The following is a 20,769-nucleotide window of genomic DNA, read 5'->3' on the forward strand; positions in this document are numbered from 1 at the left end:
AACATAGATTGCTGCACTTTACCCCCAAAGATCATGATTAGACAGATCTGGGGTAAGGACCAAGAATTTCCATTTCTACAAGTTCTAAGATGCTGCTGCTACTGTTGCTGCTATCTGAAGACCACACTTTGAGAGCAATCTCATGGGCAATGTTGAGATGGTAGATACCAGACCTTCTAGGACCCTGGGACAACCAGGTCAGCATCCTATTTAAGTGAGATAAAGACCTAGAGAGAGATTTTTCCTTGGTCACAGCCAGTTCTGCCTGAGGCTGGCCCTGCCCTGGGTAAAAAAAAAAAAAAACCACCTACTCTAACAGCTTCTACACACACACCACCTAGCTCACACCAGTGGACATTCACAATAAGTACTTATGTCCAAATAATTAAGTTCTACTGAACCCAATTATGCTGGAGTTCAGTGTAAATGCAAAGCATTTTCCTAACATGTTTCTTACCATGTTCTTATCCTAAATCTTTGATCGTTTCTATTTCAAAGAAACAATCATTGCATGTGTATTATAATTTTTGACATCAGATAATATTCTGTACAAAATCTTTCAGAGGTCAGAAAGTTTTAATATCCTTTTATCCTCAGGAAATGAAACAGATGTGTTAAGCTGTCTAGCCTACAGCTTCACACTGAATCACTAGGCGTGGAGATTAAAATCCAGGAGCTCTTAAGGGTTACATCTTGTGCCTAAGACAACACAGTTGCCCAGTCACAGTCCCTTCAGTTTTCTTGAAAAATTACCAAGAGAAATGGAGAAAATTAAGAACTTGAAAATAAAGAAATTGTAAGAATGGAATTGTTCTGTGAAACCATGTAAACATAGAAATGTCTAACAATTATTTCAGTTCCAAGTACAATATAAAACACAAAGGTCAATGTTGTCTTCTGAAGAATAAGTTATATAATAAGGATGGGCTTTAAAAAATACTAATAGAAACCTGGAGCTAAAATCTCGAATTTTCTTAACACAAGTTGAGATGAAGAGAGACTAACTCATGCTATTAATAAATTCTCCAGTTTAATAGGGGGTACTCGAAACATACCATTCACTTGTGACTACACTGTGGTAATTCTGAGACACCCTTGGGAGTGGGGAGTGCTTCTGATTTGGCCCTGATTCCACTGTCTGAAAGTTTGGTGTACTCTGTGTCCCAGCACTTGGGCAGTTCTGCATTTTCAGTTATGTTTCTTGGTCACAACTGAAATGGGTCTTAGGGACCCCTGCCCTCCTCAGTGACTAAGCAGTTTTTCCTCTGTACAGTCCATCTTCACAGACGTCTGGCAGTTCAATGTCTTTTTTTTTTTTTTGAGACAGAGTCTTCCTCTGTCACCTAGGCTGGAGTGCCGTGGGGTGATCTAGGCTCACTGCAAGCTCTGCCTCCCGGGTTCACGCCATTCTCCTGTCTCAGCCTCCCCAGTACCTGGGACTACAGGCGCCCGCCACCACGCTCGGCTAATTTTTTGTATTTTTAGTAGAGATGGGGTTTCACCATGTTAACCAAGATGGCCTCGATCTTCTGACCTTGTGATCCTCCCGCCTTGTCCTCTCAAAGTGCTGGGATTACAGGTGTGAGCCACCGCGCCTGGCCAGTACAATGTCATTTTTAATCTCAAACAGTTACAATCTATTTTAGTCTAGGCAGATGGCTCTTTTGTCAGTACAACTCTGTCACAACTTCAGCTATCTATTTCGTTCCAGACAACTCCAAGTACCAATAGCCATAGCCACAGCCTTCTTTTTACATGCTTCCTAAAGTTGCTGCATTTCTTTGGCTTCTCACAACTGTGCTTCTCCACCTTGACACACACACACACAAACACAAACACACACACACACACACACACACCCCCCTACCTCCTGTTTTGCTACTTTTCTCCCTTAATCCTGCCTTGAATCAATTGCATGTTCTTTGGCCTTTTCAGATATTAGTGGGAGAGAACACCTTGAGTTATTTTGCTCAACCAAAAGGATTTCCTGGCATCGCTGCCTTCTCTAGACGTGGACACCTTAGTCTACTCTAAGGCTTTAACAATGAGTAGGTTGGCTGTACCCTTAGTTTGATTCTGTTCCTAAGGCTAAATTTTAATCAACCATTGTCACTGAAAGGTCTTCCCAGTTTCATATTTTACTTATTGGGTTCAGAAGCCGTTGCCTCTTCCAATCCTGTAAGCTCGCAAAGTTTTAAATTATCTTTATTTCTTTTGTTCTTGCTTGCAAACTGGCCAACTCTCATTTGTGCTTATTTCTTTCTTACAGTATTGAACCAACTAACAGCAACTAACATACACTCCTCACATTGTTTTCCAACCTCTTTCTCTAGAGTCTAGAGCAAGGGTCAGCAAACTTTGTGTGCAAAGGTTGAGACAGTGAATATTTTTGCTTTGTGGGCTATATAGTCCTGCAGCAAGTATTCAACTCTGCCAATGTAGCACAAAAGCAGCCATAGACCATGTTTTTTTTAAACGAACATGGCTGGGTTCTAGTACAATCTTATTTATGAGCACTGTAATTTGAATTTCATATAATTTGTTCATGTCATGAAATAGCATTCTTTTGATTTTTTCAAGCATTGAAAAATTTAAAAATCATTCTATGATGCAGAATTATTTGAACTCCCTGATGATGATGACATAGGGTAGCTTACAGAATACTTCTGAAAACTTCAACCAATAAAACCAAAACCAATATATACAACTTTCTAAATGCCAGATAAGAGGTAAGCAAAGAAAGCCCTGTTCATTTAGCTAAGGAAAAAGATGGATACATTAAAATATGGAAACAATAAAACACAATGACAGAAATGAAGTCCAAACATCACTTATGAAAATAATTGCAAACTAGTAAAGCTCTCTAATGGGTTGAATACGACAAAGTCTATGTAGAAGAAAAAACAAAGTGGCACAAATGGTTATACCAGAGATTGGCAAACTATAGCCCACAGACCAAATCCAGCCCAGCCTGTTTCTTGATTCTATAAATCAAGTTTTATTGGAACATGGCCATGCCCATTTGTTCACAGATTTTTTGTGGCTGTTTTCAACCTATAGCAGCAGATTTGAGCAGTTGAGACAAAGACTATATGGCCCACAGAGCCTGAAATATTTATTTGGCTTTAAAAAAAAAAAGTTTACTGATCCCTAGGTTGGACAATAAAAAATAAACTAAGATATGTAATAGAAACAGGAATTAAATATTTTTAATAAAGTGGAATGAATTGTCAACCTTCATTAAGTGGATAGAAAATTGCTGAGTGTTAAGGGTAAAATGAGCTCAGAGTAGAACAACCCACATTTTTCAATTTTATTGTAAGCTGCACTATAAACTCCTTAAGGTACAGATTTATTTAATTTCCCAAATCATAATTCTTTCTTTACCAACAATAAAGGTTAAATATCAGTCTTTCTTTCCATCCAAACTAATTTTTCAGTCTCTAATTTACTTCTTTTCAGAGAGTGGTGTTTGAGTGAAACCAGCAACACAACTGAGGGCATATGAAAAATTTTAGGAAATTATTTATAGTACACATTGACAACATACATGAGAACTCTTAACAATTTCATTAAGCAAAATGCTTTCAATATAATGTATTCAAAAATAGGCAAATGTACTGTTTCTCTATATTGATTCTTATGTTGGATTAAACTTTTTAAACTGCAATCTGAAAACATCCCAGCTCACCTATGTGCAATGTGTACTCATCTCTTTGAATGGCCTGGGGATTCTATCCCAGTTTGAAAGGAATTCTCCACCTGAGCTGGGGTGGGCTTATTTGCCAGGAGCCAAGCCACTCCTGCTGTAGAAGAAACCCATTCCTTCAACTCTTCTGCTTTTTTAAAATCAAAACAAAGAGCCCATGTCTCCATTACATATCTCTTAATTCACTAATTTATTTTGGACCACCTATAAAAGACAATGTATACTTCCATGAGTCCTCCAGGCAACTGATGTCATGGAATAGTATCTTAATGCAGAATATACTATCCCAACACTCCTAGGACAATTTATTTACTTGGAATAGGCATGACTGTGCCACATCCCCATTCTCCTTCCTATTCATTTATCTCACAGATAATTATTGCGTGCCCACTGTGTTAGGGTTCTTTGGAGAAACAGAACCAATAGGAGATACATAGATAGATATTATACAATATTGTGGGGACTACCAAGTCTTAAATTTGCAGGTCGGGCTGGTTGGCTAGAGACACGCAGAAGAACTGATGTTGCAGTCTTGAGTCTGGAGGCAAATGCCTTCCTTCTCAGGCTGCTCTGTCTTTTTCCCTTAAGGCCTTCAACTTATTGGATGAGGCCCACTCATTTTATGAAGAGTTATCTGCTTTATTCAAAGTCACTGATTTAAATGTTAACGACCTTTTTAAAAAATACCTTCACAGCAACCTCAAAATTGGTATTTGACCATAGACACCCCAGCCTAGGCAAATTGACATATAAAATTAACTATGACACCCAACTGTGTTCCAGGCACTGAGGATACAGTGGTAGATAAGGCTGCCAGACCCATGGTCTCAAGTAACACACACAATACAAGTTCATAGAGCAAAACTGAATTAGTATAAAATACACAGAGGAATAATACATGTGCAGACATTAAATGTGGGGAGAGCATAACAACCTGGTGAGTGCAGTTAGGCAAACTTGGCCTTGTTGTCGGTCACTGATGGGGGACAGGTGTGCTCTCCCAGGGCTCAGCTCTTACATCTCCTCCAGGAAGTACATCACCGTAGGACTCAGCAACATTCCCCATGGGTCATCTTTACTGTGTGTGCTGCTCATTTGGGCAAGCAAGGGTTGGCTCTCCCACACAGAGTACATGCAGCCTTAGAAGCACGTAGGGGAAAAATGTTCAGCAGAGGAGCTTTTATGTTCTTTCTGCTTCTACTGATGCTCTTCACTTTTCTCCTACTTTAATCTTTTTGCAAGACTCACTGAGAAAACAGACCAAAATATACACCCCTGTGAATGTGTCATTCAATTTAGTTACCAAGACTTGACTGACATTTCCCCGATGACAGGCCCAGAAAATTTCAATTTTGCCCTGAGTTGCATATTGTCTATTTTTCTTCACCACGGTCAGCCTTAAGACTTTGCATCACTACCAGTCCCTTTTACAAAACACGTTGGTCCCATTTGACCCAAAAGTGTTCTTTGTAATGATATAATCTCCTCAAGCCCTTCCTGGATATATCATAATATGCTTATGATCTAGAAGGAGATAGGAATGCTATGTTAACCAACAGTTGAACAACTGTTAAGAAATTACTCAAGTATCGAGAGTAACAGGCTACTGGGAGGTTTGAGAGAAAGGGTTTGTCAGGATAATCTGATTTCATTGGAACTCTACAAGCTCCGCAGCTGGGAAGAGGTGACTCACCAAATGGGGTCAGCTGTTTTAAATTCCAGGCACTTTAAGCTGAGCTCTGCTTTCTGCCTTCTATTGTTTCTCCTATAATCATATACTTTCTCTTCTAATGTTAAATTGTTGGGTTTTAAACTTTATTCCATATTGATTTTGCCTGCTGTCCCTCAGTTCCAGTCTCTAGTCTCCAACCCCAACCTGGTAACTTCTCTCTGACCTCTAATGTCTTCCATTGTTTCAATTTTGTTTTTCTTCACTAGGGACCATATCTGACTCACTTAAATACAGTAGTTCAACACAAAGAACCCAAGTTCCTGCTGTTGCCAAATATCTTTCAAGGACAAAACCCCAGTCATTGTAGATAAATGAGAAGAAAGAGAGATCATTTATAATGAGTTTAAAATAAAAGATCTGATTCTGTCTCATACCATATGCTTGTCATTACATTAGGCAAACTCTATTTAAATCATAAAATTGTTTTATGTGCTTAATTCTGTAACATTTCCCTCCTCATATGACCATCATCTTAATGATATTTAATTAGCATGATACTTTGGCACCTTTGTAAATTTGGGCATTACACATTATTATCCAAGTAATGAAGAAGTCAGGGGAAAAGTCAACAGAGAAAACTTGCACAGGAGTCCCTAAAGAAATTCTCACATCATGTTACAGGTCAGACTGTATTATAAAGGTACATGGCTTGCAACTAGCTGCAGTATTCAGTATACAGAGGTACTTTTAAAAGGATAGATAGACATTATTGGAATTAAATCTTAAAAAAAAAACTGAAATTATAAGAGCTACCTATCTCCAAGGACCAGGTTACTGAAAGATCTCACTAGTAGAAAGTTTCAATTTACTTTTTCTTTTTTTTTTTTTTTTTTTTTTTTTTTGAGACGGAGTCTTGCTCTGTCACCCAGGCTGGAGTGCAGTGGCCGGATCTCAGCTCACTGCAAGCTCCTCCTCTCGGGTTCACGCCATTCTCCTGCCTCAGCCTCCCCAGTAGCTGGGACTACAGGCACCCGCCACTTCGCCCGGCTAGTTTTTTGTATTTTTTTAGTAGAGACGGGGTTTCACCGTGTTAGCCAGGACGGTCTCAATCTCCTGACCTCATGATCCGCCTGTCTCGGCCTCCCAAAGTGCTGGGATTACAGGCTTGAGCCACCGCGCCCGGCCTCAATTTACTTTTTCTCAGCAAGATAAAAGCACCTATTTAAACTATTAAATTGGGGGATCAAAATAGAAAGAAAGATTCCTGGATGGATCATTTCTAATGCTGAGAACATAGCGTTTTAAGTTGTTTCTTCCATAATGAAAATTGTTCAAACATTGGGATTATATCGTCTGCTTCTTTCTTTCTTGCAGTTTTCTTTATATTGTTCATTTGTATCCTTCTTTGTATTGATTAATTTCTATTTTTCATGGTACTTTGTTGCTAGCCCCCTGTCAGAAGGCATTCATTAAACAATGAATGAATGGGTATAAAAATGAGGAGAGACGGTGACTTCAAGGAGTGGAGCAGACCTTTCCAGCCAGCCTTGAACTAGACACAGATGACCATAGTGATGTTGTCATCACGTGTTTCCTTGTTTGCTAATGAGATAAGAAGGAGCTCTAAAGAATGTTCTCATATGCATTGTCCATAGGATTAAAATGAAGGAAGTAATGTTGGTTGTGATCGAGAGCCAGAAGAGTAGCTTAGCTGTTTGTTCAGCTACTGTTGCTGATATATAATACAATTGGATGTTGTGGAAAACATTGCTTGTTTCTATAGAATCTTATTGAAAAAAACTGCTGACCTGTGACCAGGCTTCATTTCAGAGGATTATGTGCATTATCTGCCAAGAAATTTCCTCAGGCATCCTTATAACTGAGTTTCTGTTACTGGAAAGTAGATGTACAAAGGATTAGAACATTTTATCTGTATTTTCTCCTTTTCCCAGGTATTCAGAGGAACACATAAGCTTTGCAGACCATTAACTTATTTTGTTTTTTATAACATAAGTTTGGAGTGAAAAATGGTAATAAGTAATGAAGATTAAGAAAACAAATTAACTTACTTGACTATAGTAATCATTTCACTATGTATGTGTACTTCAAAACATCATGTTGTAGGCCTTAAATATATTTTTAAAAGGAAAAAAAATTTAATAATAAGGCAGACATACTTCACACCCACCGGTTACACTCTCAATCTCCCTTACTTTTTCTTTTTTTTCACCTTTCTACATGCTATTTACTTTAATCTTTCTTTTTTCTTTTTTTTTTTTTTTGAGATGGAGTCTTGCTCTATTGTCCAGGCTGGAGTGCAGTGGTGCAGTCTCAGCTCACCACAACCTCGGCCTCCCAGGTTCAAGCGATTCTCCTGCCTCAGCCTCCCTAGTAGCTGGAATTACAGGTGCTCACCACTGCATCCAGCTAATTTTTGTATTTTTTTAGTAGAGACGGGGTATCACCATATTGGCCAGGCTGGTGTTGAACTGCTGACCTCAGGTGATCCGCCCACCTTGGCCTCCCAAAGTGCTGGGATTACAGGTGTGAGCCACAATGCCTGGCCAATCATTGTTATAACGATTGACAGTCCATCTCCTTCTGCTAGAATGTAAGCTGCAAAAGGGCACGCCCCTTTGCTTGCATTACTGATTGTATTCCAGGTGCCTACAATATACACCATTTACTCATGTAATCGATTTCACATAGTAATTCTGCAATGAACACAAAGAATTTTTAAACTGGGATTTTTATTTTACATAATATATGAGTTCTACAAACAGTTCTCATAACCAAGGGGTGGCAGACTTTTTCTGTAAAGGACCAGGCAATAAGTATTTCAGGCTTTGCAAGCTCTAAGGTTTCTGTCACAAATATTCAGCTCTGCTGTTGTAGTGCAAAAGCAGTCATAGGTGACACGTAAAAATATGAACATTGCTGTGTTCCAATACAACTTATCTATAGGTGCTGACATTTGAATTTCTTTTAATTTTCAGTGTCATGAAATATTCTTCCCCACCCCATCTATTTAGAATGTAAAAACCATTCTTAGCTTGTGGGCTAGATTCGGCTCATGGGCCTTAGTTTGACAACTTCTGATATAAACCATCCTTCACAAATCAAATCATCCTGTAAGTGAAAAGGGGAGGCTTTAGGAGGAGTTGTTGAGGGTAGGGCATCGTGGAATATGCCTCATTGCCTCTCCACGCTGACCAAACAGGAGAACTTGGCAAATCTGATGAGCTCACATTTTTTTTTCACTCCTTAATGGGGAAGATGAAGGGCTCATAATAGGAACCACAGAAATGTCAACAAGGACTTCCTTGTAACTTGTGCTTGCATTATTATTATCATCAATCAAGGGTTTCTTGGCAATAATCTTTTTTAAGCCACATGTCCTTGTGAAGTTTAGTTTCGATGAACTGGAATGATATAATCTATAAACCCATAGAACTCAGCCCAGGCAAGCTGCCACAGGCCACAATATGCCGAGAACAAATGAGCTAGTGAGAGTGCCATAGCCAAGCCCTCCACATCCCTTAGGGTGACCACAAATGTCCTGTGACCTTTTGACACAGGACCTATGTCAACATTAACCCGTATATTAAATACAGTAAAGCTGAATGCAATTCTTGCATTTCAAACAAAAATATGGCAGAAGGGTAATATTTTCTTCCTGCACCTCAATGGAGGGTTTAGTCCCTGACCTCCCTTATAAGATCACTAATCTGGTATATGACTAGCTAACAGAGCATAAGTAAAGCCACACCTACATAAAACCAGAGACAATACTCTATTTCAAACTACAGTAATTATTTAGAACATGCTAGATCCACTTTCTTGTTTCACCTCCTTCCTCCCTTCCCTGCTCAGCAGTAGCATTGAATGGTGTCACTCACAGAGCAGCTCTTCTCAGGTCCTCAGTTGATCCTGGTGGGGAAGAAGTGCACTAAAGCCTCACTGTCATCAATGGGTGACATATGGAATGGGTCAGTTTTCCATCTTTACTGTGCCAAACTTTCGTCATCTCCATGCTCTCCTAGTCCCATTCACATCCTTACTTCCCTAAGATCAATGAGATCCCTGCTCTTCTGCAGCATCAGCTTAGCAATATATTTACTCCAGATCCAGACCAATCTTTACTCCCCTCTTAAGTACTGCTGGAGAGAAACTACATCTATGGGATATTGATACATCTGCAATGCTCCAGTTTCCACCTTCAATGCTGCATGGCAATTCATGCATTCATTCAATAAACATGTACCAGTGCCTACTCCTTGCCAGTCCTGCCTACTGGGAATACATCAGCAGGCAAAATGGACAACCATGGAGTTTACATTATAGTAATAAGAGGCCAACATGGAACTGAATAAAATAATAAAATATAGAGTATTTTTAAAGCTGACAATGGTATAGGGACAGATCGAGTGAATTAAGGAGGATCAGAAGTGATAGAGCAGGCAGGATGAGCAGGGATGCTGCAGTTTTAGACAGGGCCCTCATGATGGGACTCACCAGGGATTTTGTATTATCCCATTTTCAGGCCCCTCTCACATTCCTCTCAGTGGTTGCCTCCAGTCTTCTAGCTTTCCTGAAATCCCACAATGAGCTGGGCATGGTGGTTCGTGCCTGTAATCCTAGCATTTTTGGAGGCCAAGGCTGGAGGATCACTTCAGCCCAGGAGTTTGAGATCAACCTTGGCAGCATAGCAAGATGCCGTCTCTACAAAAAAAAAAAAAAAAAAAAAAGAAAAATTAGTTATGCATAGGGGTGCACACCTGTAGTCCTACCTACTCAGAAGGCTGAGGTAGGAGGACTGCTTGAGCCCAGAAGTTTGAGGTTACAGTGAGCTATGATCATGCTACTGCTCGCCAGCCTGGGTGACAGAGCCAGACCTTGTCTGTAAAAAACAAACAAGCAAACAAACAAATACCCTTGCTGAGAACCCATCCACAGCTCCCATCTCTTTCAGAACACCACTTTGCCTCCTACATCATTAAGAAAATTGAGGCAATCAACTATGAGCCGACTCAAACTCCTGTATCATCTACCGTTGCATCAAACTTCCCTCCAGTTTGGGAGGAGACCCTCCTCAAGGTCAAGGCCAGCATCCCCATTAGGAGCCTTGGAATCCATCTCCTCCTCCTCCTTCTCTGGGTTCCACCACAATTATGCCTCCTCCCTAATATCTTCAACGTGACCCGCTTTCTTAATAATTCTCCCTCAGGCTGTGAAGAAAATCAAGCAAGAATCAACCATTCTGTCTTTACCTTGCAAACCTTTTTGCCTATTATCTGATTTCACCCTTTTCTATTCAAACAAGCTTTTGTATTCCCAGAACCTTGGTCTCACTTTTCTTTCACACTTAAAAACAACCACAGAAACTTGACTTCTCTTGCCCATTTCTTTGTTTGAACTACTTATGCTAGCGTTTAAATGAAACCAAAAAGCTATTTCCCTAATTCAGACCCTGGACTGGCTACATAATTTGCAGGATTCAGTGCAAAACAGAAATGAAGGACTTTTTGCCTAAAACTCTTTAAGAATTTAAAGACGTTAATGGCAAAGCAGTGCCAAGTGCCAGGTCCTGAGAGCAGGGCCCTGGGACAGCACACGTCACACACCCATGGAGCAGATTCTGGTCAGACCTTTCTACTGGACTCCTTGCTGTTTATAACAATACAGACCACCACTGCAATACAATTTTTTCCCTTCTGACTCCCAGAGGCAGAACAGTGCATTATTTAGAGCAGGGGTCCCCAGCCTTTTTGGCACTAGGGACCAGTCTCGTGGAAGACAACTTTTCCACTGACTGGTGGGGATTGGGGGATGGTTTTGGGATGATTCAAGAACATTGCATTTATTGTGCACTTTATTTCTATTATTATTACATTGTAATATATTATCAAATAATTATACAACTCGCCATAATGTAGAATCAGTGGGAGCCCTGAGCTTGTTTTCCTGCAACTAGATGGTCCCATCTAGGGGTGATGACAGACAGTGACAGATCATCAGGCATTAGATTCTCATAAGGAACATGCAACCTAGATCCCTCACATGTACAGTTCACAATAGGGTTCAAGCTCTTAGGAGAATCTAATGCTGCTGCTGATCTGACAGGAGGCGGAGCTCAGGAGGTAAGGTGAGTGATAAGGAGTGGCTGTAAATACTGACAAAGCTTTGCCAGCTTGCCCGCCACTCACCTCCTGCTGGCCCAGGGGCGTGAGGAACCCTGCTGTATGAGAGGATGTAAATATATAAGAAATATAAAAATACAGAAAATTATTTACAAAATACAGGGAAATAAAACGTGCCCCAGATACAGATATAGCACAGAGGAGAGTGCTGAGCAAGTGATCTTGGAGAAGACTTTCCTAAGTGGGGAGGCACAAGTGGTGGCAGTGGTAGTGAAGGTGAACTGGGGCCAGAGAGAAGGAATCAGGATAGCGCAGCAGATGTGGCAACAGTTCTCAAATCTGCACTATGTCACTATTTCTTTGAATGTTTCCTGTGAGATTAAGTGCTTAATTCATAGTTTATTTTCCTTAATACAAACCTTTAGCCCGATTCTGCCCTGTGAAGTCAACCATGATACTGCGTTTAGAAAATATTGACAGCTTCCAAATTTCCACAACTGTGTCGGACTCACTAATACCAAGCAGACAGGAAAGATAAACAAGGATCCCTGTTTGTCTATGAACCATCACAAAAAGATAAACTTCATTCAACTGAGAGCAGAGTCGACGGTGCATTTACTCTTAGCATTTCAGACATAGAGAAATACATTTCTCTGCCAAACCAAGGACTTTAAAGTCAAATTTGACTTCTCTTCCAACTTAAAGTTAGTTTTATTGCATTGCATATTTCAGAAACAAGAGTTTTTGTAAATGCTTTCAGAAAAAAAAAATGTTTATCAGTAGTAACTGCATGGTTCTCTCTTTTTCCATACCTACATCCAAAAGAATAGTGTGAGGTATCAGGATAAGAAAAGCAGGTATGAGAGATGATGTTTACTTTCAATAGGACGGGGGGCCAGGGAGAAGCCATAGGTGTAAGATTCCATGCTTTTCTGTGATTTATAATTTAGGTGTAGATATGGCTCAAAGGCATGAAGAGAGAGTTCGCTCCATGGATCTTTTTGGAAGGAGAAAAACAACACTGAGAAGAAAATGAAACATTTTAGATGTACAGGAAACTGTCGTTTGAAAATTTCTGTGAATTGAATAAACCAGTGATGTCCTTCATCTCCCACAAATTCTGAAGCACAGAACAGAAATATAGTTTAAGAAAGCATGTAGTCAGACGCTTGCAGCAATGGAATGCTAAGTTTTACATTACTTGGTAAAATTAGAATATATGTTCAAAGAGCTTCTGTTCATTTGAATTTTTTTCTGTTTGCTTTCACATTTCTGATTTTATCAGTTAATCATATGTTGAGATTTTTTTCCCATTACAAAATTTTCATTCTGCTGTTGTATGTCATAGAGTGTTGACTGATAAAAGGATATCCTGTTATGTGATGCTGTTACAAAATGCCTCTATACAGAACCAGTCAAGATTAGCAGGAAGGAAGAGAAGGTTATAGTGATAGGCAGAATTCTAAGATGACCCTAGTGACCCCTGCCCTTTATTTCCCTTCTCTGGAGTGTGGGTGGAGCTTGTGGCTATGATAGGAGCTCACTTCCAAGGGCAATTCAACAAATATTTATTTAGCACGCAGAATAGGTACCCTGTCACAACTTGTATTAAGACAACAGTTAGGCAGGGCTCAGTGACTCACACCTGTAATTCCAGTTCTTTGGGAGGCCAAGGCAGGCGGATCACTTGAGGTCAGGAGCTCCAGACCAGCCTGGCCAACATGGTGATACCCCATCTCTCCTAAAAATACAAAAATTAGCCGGGCATGGTGGCGAGTGCCTGTAATCCTAGCTACTCGGGAGACTAAGGCAGGAGAATCACTTGAACCCAGGAGGCGGAAGTTGCAGTGAGCCGAGATCGCACCACTGCACTCCAGTCTGGGTGGCAGAGTGAGACTCTATCTCAAAAACAACAACAGCAACAACAACAACAAATAAAAACCAGTTAAATGAATTGAGGAAATTTCTTTGGTGAAAGAGAAGGCTAGATAAGATGACAATTGTCTCAAAGTCATCATACGGAAAACAGAGTAGAAGCACAGAACAAGGACTATTGTATATAAGATAAGTAGGTATTCATGTAAGGTAAGAAATAACTTTCTAATGGCCAGAGCTTTTTGAAAATGAAATATACTGTCTATGAAATAGCAGCAGCCTCATCATTGTGTGTGGTCAAGACTTGATAAACAGAAGTGAGCTGTACTGTAAAGAGGATTCCTAAGTTTGTTAAAAAGTTGGACTAGATGACTTTTAAATTTCCCTTTCAACTCAAAGATGTGGGTCTAAAATTCTTCCTACGTTATAAGTGACAGCCCAAAAGCCAGTTATTTAATAACAATCATTTTTATTTGTTTTATATATATGTATTTTGTATAGAAAGGTATAAAGATTAAAAACACCATCACCCATAGTTGTATCACCCAAGTGTTATTAGTAACAATCTATTTCTTTGTGTAATTTTTATCTTATTTTGTTTTCTCATAAAAGTTATATGCATTAAATGGACATTTTCATTGTCTACACTATAATTTTTCTTAATATTAAATTATCTAAAAGGATACAAAGGTTTTGACTTCTGACTAGTGAATTAATGACATTGTTTATTTCCCAGAATATTTGTTATACTTTTCCCAGCCAATGAAAATGATTTCACTTGAAAGGTCTTTAAAATGTGTCAATTAGCATTAAAATGTATTGCAGACCAATATTAGTAGGTGAATTATAAATACCATCACATTAGACATGGTCCCAGCCCATCCCTAAAAGGCTCATGGCAATTTTAAATCCAAATTGTAAGACTTATGGGAAGGGATTATACATTAACTAATCTGATAACTTATAAATATCTTCAAGTTGCTGTGGAATGACTCTGTTTTCAAGAAGACAGAGGGAGCCAATACATCTACTTTCATTAAGAAGCTGAAATTAAATTTGAATTTCCTTCTTTCCAAAGGTTGGTCTCTTATGTTTGCCTTATACTATATATTGTCTTGTTGGGGGGAACCATGGGGATAGGCATTAACATATTTTATCTAATTATAATTACTTGGTGTAGTATTCTGATTGCCCAACTATGTTAGCAAGTAAAAGAAAAGTAGGGAAGTTTAGAAATTAATTAATTCTCTCAAATTGTATTCTGTAGATATTTGTTAGCTATAAGTCTCAAATCTCTAGGTGCTTATTACTCAATCAAGATAAGACAGGATAATAACTAATAAAATGATGTGTGAAATGCAGTGATAGAGATGTATGCAAAGCACTGTATGGTCACGAAGATGGTTGGGCTTAATGATGCCTGAGAAGTTTGGGGAAGGTTTTACATAGGAGATAACTAATAGAAATGGGAGGTCCTTTCTGCAGTGTAAATAGCATTTTCAACAAATGACATTTTCATGAAGAAAGGGCACGAGTTTACAAAGTCACTACAAATGATTCAGCAAGGTTGAAACACTGTTTGCATGTTGAAGGGGGCTAGCCCCTCCACACTTGTGGGTATTTTTAGTCAGGCGGGACGAGAGACTGAGAAAAGAAATAAGACACAGAGACAAAGTATAGAGAAAAAAAAGTAGGCCCAGGGGACCGGCGCTCAGCATACAGAGGACCCGCACTGGCACCGGTCTCTGAGTTCCCTCAGTATTTATTGATTACTATTTTCACTATCTCAGCAAGAGGAATTCGGCAGGAGAACAGGGAGACAGTGGGAAGAAGGTCAGCAAGAAAACATGTGAGCAAAGGAATCTGTGTCACAAATAAGTTCAAGGGAAGGTACTATGCCTGGATGTGCACCTAGGCCAGATTTGTGCTTCTCTCCACCCAAACATCTCAGTGGAGTGAAGAGTAACAGAGGAGCACTGCTGCCAGCATGTTTCACCTCCCGCCACAGGGCGGTTTTCCTCCTATCTCAGAACTGAACAAATGTACAATCGGGTTTTATACCAAGACATTCCGTTCCCAGGGACAGGCAGGAGACAGAGGCCTTCCTCTTATCTCAACTGCAAGAGGCCTTCCTCTTTTACTAGTCCTCCTCAGCACAGACCCTTCACAGGTGTCGGGCTAGGGGACGGTACCCCTGGTTTATTGAGAATGGAGAATGGCGATGACTTTTACCAAGCATACTGCCTGTAAACATATGGTTAATAAGGCACATCCTGCACAGCCATAGATCCCTTAAACCTTGATGCCATACAACACATGGTTCTGTGAGCTCAAGGTTGGGGCAAAGTTACAGATTAACAGCATCTCAGGGCAAAACAATTGTTCAGGGTACAGATCAAAATGGAGTTTCTTACGTCTTCCTTTTCTCAATAGACACAGTAACGGTCTGATCTCTGCTTCTTTTCCCTACAGCATGTATCTTAAACTCAGCAGTTACAGTGTAGTGTCTTCAACTTTATCTGCACCACCCTCTTCTCCCCTTAGATTGAGGCCTTGAAGTCTAGAACCCCGTCATATTCTTCTCTGTGGCCTGAGCAACAAGCTAGTACCTGGTCCACAGTTAAGAATCAATAAGTGTTTGTTGAACAAATAAATAAGGAGTAAATGAATGAATGTACAATCTATGGCTTAGAAATACTAAGTTTTGGTATTTTTATAATAATTTTGAGTTTATATTTATAGTTTTTAAGAAATTTCTTTTATTTTAGTCAGTTTTTATCAGATCATTAAATAAGAGAGAAAAAATCAATATGTTGGATTTACTTTACTTTCATAGGCTTTTCTACAGTGTAATTAATAGTCATTGTGTCTACTTTCTCTGGTCTTATTTTCTTCTCAAACTATTGTAAGATGACTTCTACCCTCCTACTCCACTGAAACTTCTCTCTCTCTCTCCCTCTGTCTCTTTCTTTTTAGAGACAGGGTCTCATTCTATTGCCCAGGCTGGAGTGCAGTGGTACAATCATGGTTCAATGTAGCCTCAAACTCCTGGGCTCAAGCTATCCTACCACCTCAACCTCCCAAGCAGCTAGGACTACAGATGTGCACCACTAGGCCCAGCTAAATTTAAAAATGTTTTTGAGAGATGGGGTCTCTCTATGTTGCTCAGGCTGGTCTTGAACACCTGGCCTCAAGTGATCCTCTCACCTAGGCCTCCAAAAGTATTGAAATTATAGGCATGAGCCACCACACTGAGCCCATTGAAACTTCTCTAGCAAGGATCACAAATGGACACAACCTTGGTACATCTAATGGATGTCCTTATCTCATTGAACTTCTTATGTTCCTCCACATTTCTCTGCATTTATCACTTCTGCCTTCACTCATGTTGTCTCTGCTGTCTGGAATGTTACACAATCCATACACATGCACATACACACACACGTGCGAGCATACACACACAGACGCGCGAACGTGCGCACACGCGTGCGCGCACGCACACGCACACACCCCTCCCTTCCTGGCCTCTTACCTAGCTGATTCCTAGTCATTCATCCTTAGGTTTTTGTGCCTGTGTCACTTCCGCAGCAGGTCAGGTATTCCTTCCTTGTGCTGCCTGCTCATAGCACACAGGGTATGATGCTACTATTACATTTATCACGTAGCCTGGGAATTATATGTTTGCATTTCTCTCTGTGACTATACTGAGAAATTTGGTGGGGGGAAGGAATATTTCTTTCTGTATACTTTTGTATCCCTTATACCTCTGATAGTCCCTGATTGGTAATCAACATACTGGTGTTCTCATTGTTAATAAGAATAGTGAAAACTTAGGGCAACAGACTGAAGGTCTTTGTGACAAGTAATTTTTGTTTAAATGAGATGGATGACAGTGACAGAGCTCTAAATTTCTACTAACCAGCTGAGACACGATGGCAAAGAAGCAGATTGCTGTGATTGGAGCTGTAATTAGCGAACTGGGTGCCATTAAGTGCTGCTTAGATGAAGATCTGGAGCCCACCTGCTTTGAAAGATATGATGATATTGGAGGTCTCTGGAAATTTCAAGTAAGTTTAGATTTCATTTGGTTTTAATCATGTAACTTTAAAAAAAAAAAAGCTAGAACAATTTGATGCTGGTTCCCTCAGAGGAAACATATAGCACATCACATTTTAGGAATTATGTAATGACTCTAATATTCTTGCTTATATTACGGATTAACGGAGGAATTATATGAATATATGTCAATTTCAGATTAAGCCATGAAATTTATCAGATTCTCTTCAGGGTAGCTGAGATTCCATGTGGTCATCAAAAATATTAGAAAGATATAGTGGTTGAGGATCCTTTCAACTGATCAGATGATATTGTGCCCAAAGTTAGAGATGTCACACCATTTTTTCCCCTGACTTAGCATGGGTATACAGTAGGGTAGGATGGTCTATTGCTGGGCTTCTCCCACGTAATCTCATATTCTCTTCTGTGGTCACACCTGCTGACTGGCCATTGCATGGTATCTTCTCTTGTCAATCAGAGGGCAATGACTTTTTATTTCTCTCAGTTCTTGGTAGCAGGAGATTTATTGCCGTGAGGAATTCAAACTTGGTGCCAAACGTTGAATAGGCTTAAGTTCCTGGGTGGTCTCATCTTCTTTTGGTGCTTCATTCTGCCATCCTTGGAAGTGCCCTTGAAGTCCAACACTTCTGATCAGTATTTTCCAGTTCTGATAATCCCAGAGAGCCACTCTGCTCACCAGTCATGTCTCGCTTTCTCATGGGTGTGCGTGAATGAGCAGATTTCCTTCTCTTGCTCCTGGCTCTTGTGCCCACCCAGACCATGTTTCAAGAGCCAGAACCCTCTCCATCCAGAATATGGAGAGTGGGCTTGAGGCAAAGTTATCAACAATGCTGCCCCACAGGGACTTTCCTCAGGTGCCACTGGAGCAAATCAGTGCCCAATCAGCATTCAGATAGACCTCCAACCTGCTGTTAGGGTCATTCAGATATTCTTCCATAACCTGTGGATTTTCCTGTGTACAGTTTTAATTGACCTTCAGTTCTAAATGTCCTATAATACCCATTTTGTTTCTTCTTTAAGAGTGCATTCATTCAACAAATATTTTTTGGGCCCTACTCTGTGTCAGGAACTTTTCTAGGAGCCAGGAAATATATTAGTAAACATGAATACAAAAATCCTTGCCCTTAAAAAGTTTACATTCTAATGGGAAAGGATAATTAAATTAAAAAGTAGTATGGTTAATGCTGGTAAGGATAATAGAGAAAAATAAACCAGGAAATGAGAGTTTGATGAATATAAATTAAATATGTGCTCATGAAAAGCCTCAAAATGATTTTTGACAAGGAATTGAAATGTAAGAAAGAAAGCTGAGAAGAGATCTGGGGGAAGGGATTGAGAGGAATCTTTAAGTGCAGAGCTGTGAGGTGGGAGCATGCCTTGCATGTTAGGGAAGAACCAGAGAGCCGATGGGGCTAGACTGTAGTGGCCCAGAGGAAGAAGTCTAGGAGGTGGTCAGAGGGGAATGGGAGCCCAGATCATATTAGCACTTAGACGCCATGATAAGGACTTTGACTTCCATATAGATTAAAACCATGAGATGGTTTTAAACGAAGGAGTAATGTTCTATGGCTTGTGTATTAACTATAAAAGACAACCCTGATTGCTCTATTGAGAATAGAACAAAGAAATGCTAAGAAATTTGTCCAGTTTGAAAGCTACTCAATAATGTTCCAGTGGGAGATCACAGCAAACTGCACCAGGTTTCTAGATACACAGATTTTTAAAAAATATGTTATAATTTCTTGTATGTTGACTTTTTCTATTTCCTTTTGAATTCACGTCATATATTTAAAAAGGTTTGTGTCTATTATATCTTCTTAGTGGATAGTTCCTTTTATCCATACAAAACACCTTTTTGTTCCTTTTACCTTTAATTATGTTGTGTTGGTATTAATCATGTATGCATGAATTTAAAATTAAAATATTACTAAAGTAGATATCTTTTTGTTATACCTTGATAAGCATATTTTTTCCATCACTTAATTTTCTGGTTTTTTTTGTTTGTTTGTTTGTTTGTTTTTTGAGACAGAGTCTCGCTCTGTTGCCCAGGCTGGAGTGCAGTGGTGTGATCTCAGCTCACTGCAAGCTCTGCCTCCTGGGCTCACGCCATTCTCCTGCCTCAGCCTCCTGAGCAGCTGGGACCACAGGCGCTTGCCACCATGCCTGGCCAATTTTTTTGTATTTTTAGTAGAGACAGAGTTTCACCGTGTTCTCGATCTCCTGACCTTGTGATCCACTCACCTCGGCCTCCCAAAGTGCTGGGATTACAGGCGTGAGCCATTGTGCCCAGCCAATTCCATCACTTAATTTTCAATTTTACTTCATTTTATTTTAGGTTTGCCCGCATAAAACCTGGTTTTACTTTATTGTTCAATGTAAAACCTTCTATTTTTCTTATTTTAAAAATCGTGCTGAGGTGTAATGTATGCATTAAAATGCATAAAGTAAGCTGATCTTATGTGTACAGCTTGATAATTGTTATATATTTGTATATCTATACAACTACTGCTTAAGCAAGATATAGACTATGTTCAGAATCTTAAAATAGTCCCGTGTGTTTCTTCACTATTTTGATGCTTATCACCATTAATTACTCCTGATTATCTTTGAAACAATGCATTTATATTATTTTTTGTATTTTTTGACTTTTAATTTATGTAGTTGAGATTTATTCAAATCATGGATGTAGCAGTAGTTTATTTTTTATTTACCATTAATGTGTAGTATTCCAGTATATGAAAATACTGCAATTTATTCACTTAGTCTCCTGTTGATAAAATTTTGTGTCTGGTTTCTTTCACCCATCATTTGTGTATGTCAAATGCATTCATTATATGAGAATAGCTTTAATTCGTCTAAAAATTTTAATTGTTGCACAGTATTCCATTGTTTGAATATACCACAATGTATTTAGTCTTTCTTTTTTTGTCGAAATTTGGGTTGTTTTTACTATTTGGCAATTGTGAAAATTCTTGCACATGCCTTTTGGTGGATATAAATTTATTTCTTTTGGGAACATTCCTAGCAGTAAAATACCGATTCAAAGTTTAAGCATCAGTAGATATTGCCAAGCAGTGTTCTAAAATGAATGTATCAATTCACATTTCCACCAATAATGTATGAGAGTTCCACTTGCTCTACATCCTTGCAAATGCTTAGTATTATTAGTCTTTTTATTTTGACCATTCTGGTGGATATGGAGTGGTATTGATTATAGTTTTGCTTTGTGTTTCCCTCATGGGTACAGATGCTGAACATCTTGTAATATGCTTATTGGCATAGATATTCTCATTTGT

At 39.3% G+C, this 20,769-nt stretch overlaps 1 long non-coding RNA gene across 1 annotated transcript in view; it reads right to left on the minus strand.

Annotated features, from left to right (window-relative positions):
• Window positions 1–9,966: 9,966 nt before the first annotated feature.
• The window catches only part of LOC107128767 (uncharacterized), a 134,447-nt gene continuing 123,644 nt past the window's right edge, over window positions 9,967–20,769 (minus strand). The window contains exon 3 of the long non-coding RNA XR_010577642.2: window positions 9,967–10,103. This is a non-coding gene — a long non-coding RNA (uncharacterized lncRNA). The remainder of the gene's footprint in view (window positions 10,104–20,769) is intronic.

The sequence above is a fragment of the Macaca fascicularis genome, chromosome 1 (assembly GCF_037993035.2).
Source record: "Macaca fascicularis isolate 582-1 chromosome 1, T2T-MFA8v1.1".
In the NCBI taxonomy this organism is placed as follows: Eukaryota; Metazoa; Chordata; class Mammalia; order Primates; family Cercopithecidae; genus Macaca; species Macaca fascicularis.